We start from the raw sequence: 14664 nt of genomic DNA on the forward strand, positions 1-14664 counted from the left end.
TTGACTATGTATTTAAAAACCTACCCATCCCCCTACGCACAGACACAGACACACAGACACACAGACACACACACACACACACACACAGAGAGAGAGAGAGAGAGAGAGAGAGAGAGAGAGAGAGAGAGAGAGAGAACAGACCAAGAGGGCTTTACGGATGACTTCTACCAAATCTTTAATGAGTAGGCAATGCCAATCATACACAGAAAAGAAATAAATGTCTCCAAACTTATTTTACTAGACTAATATATCTACTATGATGAGCCAAGAAAAGTATGACACAAGATGTGGAAATAAGTTTTAAAATTCTAGACAAATAAACTGAATCCTGCAGTATATGATCTATCACAACCGAGTTCAATTTTATCCTAAGAATGCAAATATGGTTTACAATTAGAAACTCAACCTTAACAAACTTAAGGGGAAAAACACCACATAATTATTTCAATAGATGCAGAAAAAGCATTTGATAAAATTCAACATCTACTTATGATTTTTTTTAAAAATCAGAGAACTGGAGTTCAAGACAAGCCTGGGCAACATAGCAAGAAGCAAGACCTGGTCTTTACAAAAAAAAAAATTTTAAATATTAGCCAGACGTAGTGGCACACACCTGTAGTCCCAGCTCCCTGGAAAGCTTAGGTGGAAGGATCACTTGAGCCCAGGAGTGAGCTATGATTGCACACAGCACTCTAGCCTGGGCAACAAAGCAAGACCCTGTCTCTTAAAAAAAAAAAAATTGACCAGGCATGGTGGCTCATGCCTGTAATCTCAGCACATGGGTCACGAGATCAGGAGATTGAGATCATCCTGGCTAAAATGGTGAAACCCCATCTCTACTAAAAATACAAAAAAATTAGCCGGGCATGGTGGCACGCACCTGTAGTCCCAGCTACTCGGGAGGCTGAGGCAGGAGAATTGCTTGAACCTGTGAGGTGGAGGTTGCAGTGAGCCGAGATCGTGCCACTGCACTCTAGCCTGGGCAACAGATCAAGACTGCGTCTCAAAATAAATAGATAGCTAGATAGAGAGACAGACAGATAAAATAAAAGGTTAGGAGAAGGCAAAAGACCTGAGTAGACATTTCTCAAAAGAAGACATTCAAATGACCAACAGGTGCATGGGAAAAAGCTCGCTAGGCACCTTGGCTTACACCTGTAATCCCAGCACTTTGGTAGGCCGAGGTGGGAAGATCACTTGAGTCCTGGAGTTCAAGACCAGCCTGGTTAACGTGGCAAGACCGCTGTCTCTAAAAAAAGGAAAAATTAGCCAGTCATAGTGGTGCACACTTGTCATCTCAGCTACTTGGGAGGTTGGGGTGGGAGGATCACTTGAGCCCAGGAGGTTGAGGCTACAATAAGCTAGGATCGTGCCATTGCACTTTGGCCTGGGTGACAGAGTGAGACCCTGTCTCGAAAAAAGAAAGAGAAGGAAGAAAGAAAGGAAGGAAGGAAGGAGAAAAAAAGCTCAACATCACTCATTCTCAGGGAAATTCAAATCAAAAGCACAATGAGATACCCCTTCAATTCAGTCAGAATGGCTTTAATCAACAAGACAAAAGAAGACAAGTTGGCAAAGATGTGGAGAAAAGGGAATACTTTCATACTGTTGGTGGGGTAGTAAATTAGTATAGTCACTATGGAGAACAGTATGGAGGTTTCTCAATAAATTGAAAATAGAACTACCAGCAATCCTACTACTGGTATATATCCAAAGGAAATGAAATCAGTATGTGGAAGAGATATCTGCGCTCCCATTTTTATTGCAGGACTATTCACAATAGCCAGATATGGAATCAACTTAGGTGTCCACCAACAGATAAATGGATAAAGAAAATGTGGTACATATATGCAATGGAATACTATTCGGCCATAAAAAAGAATGAAATCCTGTCACTTAAGACAGCATGAATGAACCTGGAGGACATAATGCTAAGGGAAATAAACCAGAAACAGAAAGACAAATACCACGTGATCTCAGTCATATGTGGAATCTCAAAAACAAAAAAGAATTGATATCATAGAAGCAGAGAGTAGAACAGTAGTTACCAGAGACTAGGGAGAGGATCGGGGAGAGGAGGATGGGGAGAGGTTGGTCAACAGGTACAAAGTTCTTATTAGATAAGATGAATAAATTCTGGTGTTCTGGCCAGGTGCAGTGGCAAATGCTTGTAATCCCAACACTTTGGGAGGCCGAGGTGGCTGGGTCACTTGTGGTCAGGAGTTCGAGTACAGTCTGGCCAACATGGTGAAACCCTGTCTCTACTAAAAATACAAAAATTAGCTGGGTATGGTGGCGGGTACCTATAGTGCCAGCTACTTAGGGGGCTGAGGCAGGAGAATTGCTCGAACCCAGGAGGCAGAGGTTGCAGTGAGCTGAGATCACACCACTCCACTCCAGCCTGGGTGATAGAGAGAGATTCTGTCTCAAGAAAAAAAAATTATGTTGTTCTATTGCACGGCAGGGTGACTATGGTTGACAGCAATATATTGTATGTTACAAAATACCTAGAAAAGAGACTTTTGAAATTCCCACAACAAAGAAATGGTACATGCATGAGGTGATGGATATATTAACTACCCTGCTTGGATCATTGTGCAACATAAATATATACTGAAATATCAAATTGTACTTCCTAAATATGTGTCAATTAAAAAACAAAAATAAAAAGCCCCACATACATCCTTCTTCCATTCTCTTTTAAACCTCATTCTTGGTGCGTCGCTGTGGGGAGAAAGGCCCATTTCAAGTCAGTTCCCCGGTGTTAGGATGCAGGCGTATAAACATGACCGGTAATACAAATCTGGAAAATGTAATGAGGGAAAAAACGATTCAACTCACTCTCACTACAAAAATTATAAAGCAGCTTGGAATAAACTTAATAAGAAATGTCAAAACCTGTATCAACAAGCTACAAAACTTTACTGAAAAATCTAAAAGAAGAAAACAAAGACAAAAACAGACACTAGCATATTCCTGGAAGGGAAGCACTGACATTATAGAAATATTCATTCTTCATCAATTACTCTGGAAACTCTTTGCCTCAATCAAAAGTCAAGAAGTTTCATGGGCTGTAACAGGTTAAATCTAGATTGGAAAGAGTAATGTACAAGACTAGAAATCAAGAAGTTTTTGAAATATTAAAAGATAATGAAAATCTTGCTAAATTCTTTAGACTGAATAGAAGGGACTTAAGTTATACAGTTTCACACTTGCCATTGAAAAGTAGAAAAATATACTATAATCAAAATTATTTACTATTAGAATTAAAAATCGGTCATTTAAAAAATGGGACTATAATAGTTTAAGGTCCCCTTAAAAACAGGATGGTAGAAGATAAAAACCAGGAAAATCTAGTATAGATGGTAATTGACAGAAAGCCCACAACCAGAAGGATTTTCGCAATATGACAAACGACACAAACTTTTACTCCATTTGTCTAAAAATCCCTTGAACTGATAGAAAATATATATATTTCAGAAGAGCTAATCCAGACCAGGAGCGCTGGCTCACGCCTGTAATCCCAGCACTTTGGGAGGCCAAGGTGGGAGGATTGCTTGAGCCCAGGAGTTCGAGATCAGCCTGGGCAACAAAGTGAGACCCCTTTTTTACCAAAAATGAAATAAATTAGCTGGGCGCGTGCACGCCTGTAGTCCTAGCTACTCAGCAGGCTGAGGTGGGAGGATCGTGCCACTGCACTCCAGCCTGGGAGAAAGAGCAAGACCCTGTCTCTAAAAAAAAGAAATGACCAACATTAAGAGCCCTACATATTAAAACCCAGGAGATAGGGCTACAGAGGTCACCTAGAAAAAGTAATAGCCTTAACCATATTTGTTAGAAAATAGATAAGAGATGAATAAATTCTGATATAAGACACCATGAGCAGGCTCAGATGTGCCTGAACGTGCACGCACACACAGACACACAGATATGCAGACACACACACACACAGAGACACATAGACCCACACACACAGACACACACAGACACACACACACACACACACACACACACACACACAGAGTTTTCCTTCTTTACTCATAGAAGTGCACTAAAAGAAGAATGTCAAGAAACAGAAAGGAGGCAGGGCGTGGTGGCTCATGCCTGTAATCCCAGCACTTTGGGAGGCCAAGGCGGGGTGGATTGCTTGAGGTCAGGGGTTCGAGACCAGCTTGGCCAACATGGTGAAACCCCCGCCTATACTAAGAATACAAACAATTAGCCAGGTGTGGTGGCACGCACCTGTAATCCCAGCTACTTGGGAGGCTGAGGCAGGAGAATCACTTGAACCCCGTAGGCAGAGGTTGCAATGAGCCGAGATCGTGCCATTGCACTCCAGCCTGGGCGACAGAACAAGACTCCGTCTAAAAAACATAAAGAAAAAGAAAAAGGAAAAAAAAAAAAAAAAAAAAGGAAAGGAATAAACCCACCAGACTGAAGAGAATGTGATGAGGATGGAAGGTTATCATCAAAGGACAACAACTGTATAGCAAGCATATGGGAATTGATTGATGAATAAAATAGGCAGTAAAAATCCAGGTGAGAATATTTGACAAGGGAGCCACAGAGAAAGTGGAAGCCAGTTTGCTAGATATAACACCAGACAATCAGAATCAGCAGGCATGTGGTAGAAAACAACAGAATTAAATAGGATTGAACACACGGGGATTAATTGAAGGCCCCAGTACAGAATGACTATACCAGTTGGAACCTCCTCTCCCCACCAGACAGCTGAGTTGGGAGCTGTCACAGGCCTACAGGGAAAACACCTGACAGTTCTCTAAAGAAATTGATTGAAATGTTGGTGGAGAGCTAAGGCTCCCAGCATGGATGCTGACAACCCCTGAACAATTGTTTCCTCATTCCAGCATCTGGGGGATACTCTGTTCCTCACCTCCCTGCCCTACACAGAGAAGAGGCACAGCAGGAAAACAGACCTATTTGCCCAACAGCAGATTAAATCCACAATACTTATCCAGTCCTTCCTTATTACATATAAACCAGCCAGTAAACATTATCAGAAATTTGATGAAAGCCTTCAACAGAAAAAGAGTCAAGATAAACCTGTAGAAAAAAAATATAAACTTGGAATTCAAAAAAATTCAGGGAATGTACCAAAAAATTTTAATTTATTTAACATATCTACAGGACTAAAAGAAAATACTGTATTCATAAAACAAGAACAGAATATTATGTAAAAAGAGCAATCAGAGAACAAGAAGGAATTACTGGAAATTAAAATATGATTACTGAAATTCAAATTTCGATAGAAATACTGGAAAATAAAACTGAAGAAGTCTCCCAGAAAATAGAACAAAACAATAGGGACAAAAATATGAGAGAAAATATAGGGACTTTGAAGAGTGATCTAAGAAGTCCAGCAAGCAACTAACAAACAAGAATTATTGAAAAATGAAATCAAGAAAAAGGAACAGGAATCAGAGTAGCACCAGAGTTCAAAACAACGCCAAATTATAAAAGATCATAGGACAACAAGAAAAGAAAAAGATAATAGGGCAATGCTTTCCAAATTCCATGGGAAAATGATTTTCCACGTAGAAATATACTATCCAAAATATCCATTATGTGTGATAATGGAATAAAAATATTTTTAGATACACAAGACCTAAGAAAATTTGCCTCTGAAATGTACTTTCTTAGGAAGCTACTTGGGGATGTTCTGCAGCAAATCAAGGGTGCAAGCCAAAGAAAAGGAAAACATGGGATCCATAAGACAATGGATCTAATCCAGGAGAGCTGTGATGGGAAATACCAAGGATGCCAACTGGGCAGAAAGCCTGGTTGGCAATCAGTCCAGGTTGGAGTAGGAGAATGGTAGGCTCTGGGAGAGAGGACTCCAATAATTAAATATATATATATATATATATTTATCCGGGTGTGGTGGCTCACGCCTGTAATCCCAGCACTTTGGGAGACCGAGGTGGGCAGATCACCTGAGGTCAGGAGTTCAAGACCAGCCTGGCCAACATGGCGAAACCCCGTCTCTACTAAAAATACAAAAATTAACCGGGCATGGTGGCACATGCCTGTAATCCCGGCTACTAAGGAGGCTGAGGCAGGAGAATCACTTGAACCTGGGAGGCAGAGGCTGCAGTGAGCTGAGCTTACACCACTGCACTCCAGCCTGGACGACAGAGTGAGACTCCGTCTCCAAAAAAAAAAAAAAATACTGTGTATTTGTGAATTCAACATATTAGATGGTGTGATTGGGAGTTTGAAGTTGGATACGATAATGGCAAATAGTACAAGAAAATAAGGAAAAGCAATTAGAAATACCAGGAGGAAAGAACTATACAAGAAAGTTATGATCTGTGGGGCGCTCACACCTGTAATCCCAGTACTTTGGGAGGCCAAGTCGGGCGGATCATGAGGTCAGGAGATCGAGACCATCCTGGCTAACACAGTGAAACCCCGTCTCTACTAAAAATACAAACAATTAGCCAGGCGTGGTGGCGGACGCCTGTAGTTCCAGCTACTCGGAGGCTGAGGCAGGAGAATGGCATGAACCCGGGAGGTGGAGCTTGCAGTGAGCCGAGATAGCGCCACTGCACTCCAGCCTGGGTGACAGACAGACCGAGACTCCATTTCAAAAAAAAAAAAAAAAAAAAGAAAGTTACGATCAAAACGAGAAGCAGGCCAGGCGCGGTGGCTCAAGTCTGTAATCCCAGCACTTTGGGAGGCCGAGGTGGGCAGATCACATGAGGCCAGGAGTACAAGACCAGTCTGGCCAACATGGCGAAACCCTGTCCCTACTAAAAATACAAAAATTAGCTTGGTGTGGTGGTGCACACCTGTGATCCCAGCTACTCAAGAGGCTGAGGCATAAGAATCGCTTGAACCTGGGAGGCGGAGGTTGCAGTGAGCTGAGATTGCACCACTGCACTCCAGCCTGGGTGATAGAACGAGGCTCCATCTCAAAAAATAAAAATAAAACAAAGAAAAAAGAAAAAAGAAGCAAAGTAAAATAGATCATAATTTTCCTAATTGATGGTAAGAAGAGAATCACTGGGACCTGGGTGCTAAGAAAGTTCTCTTTTCAAATGGCTCAGGGACTATCGAATTAGATGTATAAGAAGGAAATATAATCCTAGCATTCCTCTTGTTGACCTGGCACTGAAAATATTTATATAGACTTTCTAATGTGAATTTTTGTTTTTGCTTTTCAGCTTTTATCGTCAACCTATACACAAAACATGGAGGGATAGGTTTTTGTTGCTGGATGGGACACACTTCTCTCCTCGTTATGTGTAGCAAGAGTTAACTCCAGCAGGCCTGAGTGTTCCTGAGGGTGGTGTTGGGGACCCCCACACCTGATATATGACCATGTATGTAACACCATCCACTGTTATCTTTAGTTCTTTGTATGTTTAAATAATACATTTAAACCTCTTGTTCCATTAGCTTTCACTAGTAAAGTTATCTTTGACCATTTTGCATCAGCTACACTTTAATTTTACATTGTCAGGGTTAACATTTACATCTCATCCTGATAAAGATGAAAAGTAATCACCAAGGGAGAGGTGGGAAAGTGGAAGGAGAACAAAAGCCTATTGGGGTTTGAAGGGCCCCAAGAAATTATATCCATTTCCCCCCACCTGAGTGTAGTAGAACTTGGCTGTTTGAGTCTAAGTTTCATTAGCATACACCCATAAGATCAGCGAAGAAAATGTTGACAAAGGGAAAACACGCTTTAATATCTGAACATACTAGGAAATGACACTGATGAAAATAGTGCCTCTCAGTGCCCAAACAGATGGAAGACCGATGGGATTGATCGAGCCTCAGGAGAACCAAACACACTGGGGAAGATCCCCTTCTGCCTTATTGGTGGGTGGTTACATTCCAGCACCCACTCTTTTTCATCTGTGATTCAGGAAGAACTCCCAATGTGAACTGTGGTGACCACTGCCCTAGTTCTGGCCAATGAGAAGGGTAGACAAGTCTACTAAGGGGCTTCTGGAAGCTGCAGCCATTTGCTTCTCCTGGACAGGGTTAGGTCTGAAGGTGACATGGAATGGTGGCAGAAGCTCAACTAGGCATCAGAGGTTTATGGCCACTTCTGTAAGGTCTAAGGAGATTAGAGACTTCACCAGTATCTATTATTTCCCAGTTTGGGCTTTTCATTATGTTTTCTTCCGTTTTTCCCTTGCTTGTGTTGGCAACTGTTTTATCTTTTTGTCTTGCTGTAGTATTCTCAAAGAACCAGTTTGGGGATTGATGTATTAATGATCTGATATCTCTGTATTCTGACTTGGTACTTTGTTTTCATCATTACTGGTTTCTAGATATTCTGCAAATTTTTCTTTGAATTTTTTTGACTAAAGGGTTTTGTTTTGTTTTGTTTTGTTTTTTGGGACAGAGTCTCACTCCGTCACCCAGGCTAGAGTGCAGTGGTGTGATCTCAGCTCACTGCAACCTCTGCCTCCCAGGTGCAAGCGGTTCTCCTGCCTCAGCCTCCTGAGTAACTGGGATTACAGGTGTGCACCACCATGCCTGGTTAATTATTGTATTTTTAGTAGAGACAGGGTTTCACCATGTTGGCCAGGCTGGTCTGGAACTCCTGGCCTCAAGTGGATCCACCCACCTTGGCCTCCCAAAGTGCTGGGATTAGAGGTGCGAGCCACTGTGCCTGGCCTTGACTGAAGTTTTTTTTAAAGGGAGTTCTAAATTCTAAACAAAGGATTTTGTTTGTTTGCTTTTTTGCATTTTTTGTTGTTAATTTTCCATTCCAAGAATGTGTTCTTTATTATTTCTTCTCTAGTCTTTGAAATTTCTTGAAGATCTTCTTTTGCTTAATATCTGGTCAGTGCTTCTTCTGACGAGACACTGCCTTCTGCCACGAGGCTAAGCATAGTCAGCTCTTTATTGTGGTCTGTGTATCAGTCCATTCTCGCATTGCTATAAAGGAATACCTGAGGCTGGGTAATTTATGAAGAAAGGAGGTTTAATTGGCTCACAGTTCTGCAGGCTGTACAGGAAGCATGGTGCCGATACCTGCTTGGCTTCTGGGGAGGCCTCAGCAAGCTTACAATCATGGCAGAAGGCAAACGGGGAGCAGGCACATCACGTGGCGAAAGCAGGAGCAAGAGAGAGAGGGGAGGTGCCACGCACTTTTGTTTTTGAGAGAGAGTTTCACTCTGTTGCCCAGGCTGGAGTGCAATGGATGGTGCTGTCTTGGCTCACTGCAGCCTACGCCTCCCAGGTTCAAGCGATTCTCCTGCCTCAGCCTCCTGGGTAGCTGGGACTCCAGGGTGCCACACACTCTTAAACAACCAGATCTGGTGAGAATTCACTCACTGTTGTGGGGATAGCACCAAGAGGATGGGGCTAAATCATTCATGAGAAACCCACCCCCGTGAACCAATCACCTCCCACTTGGCCCCACCCCCAACAGTGGAGATTCCAATTCAACAGGAGATTTGGGTGGGGACACAGATCCAAACCATATCAGTCTCCAAGTGACTGTTTCATCAGTTTAGAGTAGTCCCAGGAAAACAGAAACCACTTCCACTGAGGGCACTAAATACCAGGAAAAGGGCACCCAGGACTACTTGGAGGTTGATAAGGGATCAGCACAGCCCACCCGAGGCTGGAGGGCCACAGAGAGAAGGCCTAGAACCACAGGGGCCTTTTGGTAGGAGCTGCAGCTGCTGCCAAGCTGCTCCTCCCGCTTCTTCTTCCCTCTAGTCTCCGGCTCGGGTCTCCTATAGCCAAATCCAGCCAGAAACCAGCTAGGCCTGGATCATGGGACAGGCAGGCAGCAGGACCTGCCCCTGCAGGGTGAGGGAGAGGGAAGGCCAGATATTTTTAAGACTTTATATTTTAGAGCGCTATTAGGTTCACAGCAAAATTGAGAGGAAGGTACAAAGAATTCCCATATTCCCCCTGTTCCCATAGTTTTATCTTTTCCAGAATGTCAAAGAGTTGGAATCCTACAGTCTATAGCCTCTTCAGATTCCCTTCTTTCACTTTGTAATATGCATTTAAGCTTCTTTCAATGTTTTTTTCATGGCTTGAGAGCTCATTTCTTTTTAGCACTGAGTGATATTCCATCAACTGGATGTACCACCGTTTATTTATCCCTTAACCTACTGAAAGGCATCTTGGTTGCTTCCAAGTTTGAGCAATTATGAATAAAGCTGCTATAAACATCCATGTGCAGGTTTTTGTGTGGACATACATAATTTATCAGCTCCTTTGGGTAAATACCAAGGAGTGTGATTGCTGGATCATCTGGCAAGTGTAGGTTTAGTTTTATAAGAAACCATCAAACTGTCTTTTAGGGTGGCTGTATCATTTCACTCTCCCGCCAGCAAGAAATGAGAGTTTCCATTGCTCCACATCCTCACCAGCATTTGGTGTTATCAGTGTTCTGGATTTTGGCCATTCTAGTAGGTGTGTAGTGGCTTCTCATTGTTGCTTTAATTTGCATTTCCCTGATAATGTATGATATGGAACATCTTCTGATATGCTTATTTGCCATCTGTCTATCTTCTTTGGGGAGGTTTCTCTAAAGATTTTCGACCCAATTTTCTTGTTTGTTTGTTTGTTTGTTTGTTTGTTTTGAGACAGAGTCTCACTCGGTCACCCAGGCTGGAGTGCAATGGTGCAATTTTGGCTCACTGCAACCTCCGCCTGCCAGGTTCAAGCGATTCTCCTACTTCAGGCTCCCGAGTAGCTGGGATTACAGGAGCACACCACCACGCTTGGACAGATTTCTTTTCTTTGCTTTTTCTTCTTCTTTTTTTTTTTTTTTTTTGAGACAGAGTTTCGCTCCTGTTGCCCAGGTTGGAGTGCAATGGCGCAATCTCAGCTCACTGCAGCCTCCGCAATTCTCCTGCCTTGGCCTCCCGAGTAGCTAGGTAGCTGGATTACAGGCACCTACCACTACACCCAGCTAATTTTTGTATTTTTAGTAGAGACGGGGTTTCACTAGGTTGGTCAGGCTGGTCTCAAACTCCTGACCTCAGGTGATTCACCTGCCTTGTCCTCCCAAAGTGCTGGGATTACAGGCATGAGCCACCACACCTGGCCTTGTTAATTGATTTTTGAATGTTGAGCCACCCTTGCCTACTTGGGATAAATCCTACTTGGTCATAGTCATAATTCTTTGTATACATTGTTGAATTCTATTCGTTAATACTTTGTTGAAGATTTTTGCATCTATGTTCATGAGGGATATTGGTCTATAGTTTTCTTGGTATGTCTTCTTCTGGTTTTGGCATTAAGGTGATGCTGACCTCATAGAATGCGTTGGGAAGTATTCTCTCAGCTTCTTCTGAAAGAGATCATAAAGAGCTGGTATACAGTTATGCATCGCTTAATGATGGGGATATGTTCCGAAAAATGCATCATTAGGCAATTTCATTGTTGCGTGAACATCACAGAGTGTACTTATACAAACTTAAATGGTAGCCTATATGGATTAGCTTATTGCTCCCAGGCTACAAACCTGTACAGCATGTTAGTGTACTAATTTTGTTGGCAATTGTAACACAATGGTAAGTATTTGTGTATCTAAACATATCCTAAGCATTGTAATTCCCATCATATATGCAGTCTGTTATTGACTGAAAGGCTCTGATGTGCCACTTGACTGTAATTTCTTCCTCAAATGTTTGGTAGAATTCAACAATGAACCCATCTGGGCCTGGTGCTTCCTTTTTTGGAGGGTTATTCATTATTGATTCAATTTCTTTAATAGGTATAGGCCTATTTAAGCTGGGCGCAGTGGCTCACGCCTGTTATCCCAGCACTTTGGAAGGCCGAAGTGGGCAGATCAACTGAGGTCAGGAGTTCAAGACTAGCCTGGCCAACATGGTGAAACCCCGTGTCTACTAAAAATACAAAAAAAAAAAAAAAAAAAAATTAGCCAGGTGTGGTGGTGGGCATCTGCAATCCCAGCTCCTCGGGAGGCTGAGGCAAGAGAATCACTTGAACCCGGGCGTCGTCGGAGGCTGCAGTGAGAGGAGATTGCACCACTGCACTCTAGTCCAGGTGACAAAGTGGGACTCTGTCTCAAAAAAAAAAAAAAACAAAAAGATATAGGCCTATTCAGATTGTTTATTTCTTCTTGTGTGAGTTTTGGCAGATTGTGTCTTTCAAGGAATGGATTCATTTTATGTAGATTCCAAATTTGTGGGCATAGAGTTGTTCATAGGATTTCTTTATTATCCTTTTAATGTTCATGGGATCTATAGTGATGTTCTCTCTTTCATTTCTGATATTAGTAATTTGTGTTCTCTATTTTTTTTCCTAGTTAGCGAGAGCCATACAAATTGTATTATTCTTTTCAAAGAACCAGCTTTTGGTTTCATTGATTTTCTCTATTAATTTACTGTTTTTAATTTTATTGATTTCTGCTATAATTTTTACTTTAAATTTTATTTTATTTTTATTTTCTGTAGAGATAAGGTCTCACTATGTTGCCCAGGCTGTTCTCAAACTCCTGAGCTCAAGCAATCCTTCTGCCTCAGCCTCCCAAAGCACTGAGATGACAGGCATGAGCCACAGTGCCTGGCCTGCCATAATTTTTATTATCCCTTTTCTTCCGCTTACTTTGAATTTAATTTGCTCTTCTTTTTCTAATTTCCTAAGGTGGAAGCTTAGATCATTCATTTTAGATCTTTCTTCTTTTCTAATATATGCAGTCAATGCTATAAATTTCCCTCTAAGCACTGCATTCACAGCATCCCACACATTTTAGTAAGCTGTGTTTTCATTTGCATTTAGTTCAAAATACTTATAAATTTCTCTTGAGATTTCTTCTTTTACCCATGTGTTATTCAGACACATGTTGTTTAATCTTCAAGTATTTGGGGACTTCCAGTTATCTTTCTGTTATTCATTTCTTGTTTAATTCCAATGTGGTCTGAGAGAAAACACTGTAATTCTATTCTTTCACATTTGTTAAGGTGTGCTTTATGGCCCAGAATGTAGTCCATCTTGGTGAATGCTCCATGGGAGCTTGAGAAGAATGTGTACTCTACTGTTGTTGGATAAAGTATTCTATAGATGTCAATTACATTAGGTTGATTGATGGTGTTGTTGAGTTCAACTATGTCCTTCCTGATTTTCTGCCTGCTGGATCTGTTAATTTCTGACAGAGGGGTATTGACGTCTCTAACTTTGTCAATGGACTCATCAATCTCTCCTTGTTGTTCTACCAGTTTTTGCCTCATATATTTGAACACTTTGTTGTTAGGCACTTACATATTGAGGATTGTTATGTATTCTTGGAGAATTGAGCCCTTTATTGTTACGTAATGCCTTTTTTTTTTTTTTTTTTTTTTTTTTTTTTTTTGAGATGGAGTTTCACTCTTGTTGCCCAGAGTGGAGTGCAATGGCACGATCTCGGCTCACCACAACCTCTACCTCCCAGGTTCAAGCAATTCTCCTGCCTCAGCCTCCCGAGTAGCTGGGACTACAGGCACCTGCCACCATGCCCGGCTAATTTTTTGTGTTTTTGTAGAGACGGGGTTTCTCCATGTTGATCAGGCTGGTCTCAAACTCCCAACCTCAGGTGATCCACCTTCCTCAGCCTCCCAAAGGGTTGGGATTACAGGCATGAGCCACCGCTCCCAGCCTGTAATGCCCTTCTTTATCCATGATAACTTTCTTTGCTTTGAAGTCTGCTCTGTCTGAAATTAATATAGCTACTCCTTGGTTTCTTTTGATTAGTTGTTAGCATGATATATCTTTCTCCATCCACTTACCTTTAATCTACAGGTGTCTACACTTCAAACGGGTTTCTGTAGACAACATACAATTGGGTCATGTTTTGCGACTTACTCTGACAATCTCTGTCTTTTATTCTTCCTTCCTTCCTTCCTTCCTTCCTTCCTTCCTTTATTCCTTCCCTCCCTCCCTCCCTCCCTCCCTTCTTTCTCTCTTTCTTTCTTTCTTTCTCTTTCCTTCCTTCCTTCCTTCCTTCCTTCCTTCCTTCCTTCCTTCCTTCCTTCCTTCCTTCCTTCCTTCCTTTCTTTCTTTCTTTCTTTCTTTCTTTCTTTCTTTCTTTCTTTCTTTCTTTCTTTCTTTCTTTCTTTCTTTCTTTCGATGGAGTCTCACTCTGTCACCCAGGCTGGAGTGCAATGGCCCAGTCTCCACTCACTGCAACCTCTGCCTCCTGTGTTCAAGTGATTCTCCTGCCTCAGCCTCCCAAGTAGCTGGGATTACACGTGCCTGCTGCCACGCCTGGCTAATTTTTGTATTTTTAGTAGAGATGGGGTTTCCGCATTTTTGCCAGGCTGCTCTTGAACTCCTGATCTCAGGTGATGCACCCGCCTCGGCCTCCCAAAGTGCTGGGATTACAGGCCTGAGCAACCACGCCCAGCCAATCTCTGTCTTTTAATTGGTGTACTTAAACTATTGTCATTTAATGATATTTGGTGCTGTTTTCTGATTTTTGCTTTTGTTTCTATTTTTGTTTTCTGCTCTTTTTCTTCCTTTTGTGGTTTTAAATGAGCATTTCATATGATTCTATTTTCTCTTCTTTCTTAGCATATCAGTTATACTTGTTTTTTAATACCTTTTTTAGCAGATGCCCTAGAGTTTGCCATATACATTTACAACTAATCCAAGCCCACTTTCAAATAGCACTGCACCACTTCCCAGGTAGTGTGAGTACCTTATAATAACACAATA

Source organism: Macaca mulatta, chromosome X (assembly GCF_049350105.2).
Source record: "Macaca mulatta isolate MMU2019108-1 chromosome X, T2T-MMU8v2.0, whole genome shotgun sequence".
Classification (NCBI taxonomy): domain Eukaryota; kingdom Metazoa; phylum Chordata; class Mammalia; order Primates; family Cercopithecidae; genus Macaca; species Macaca mulatta.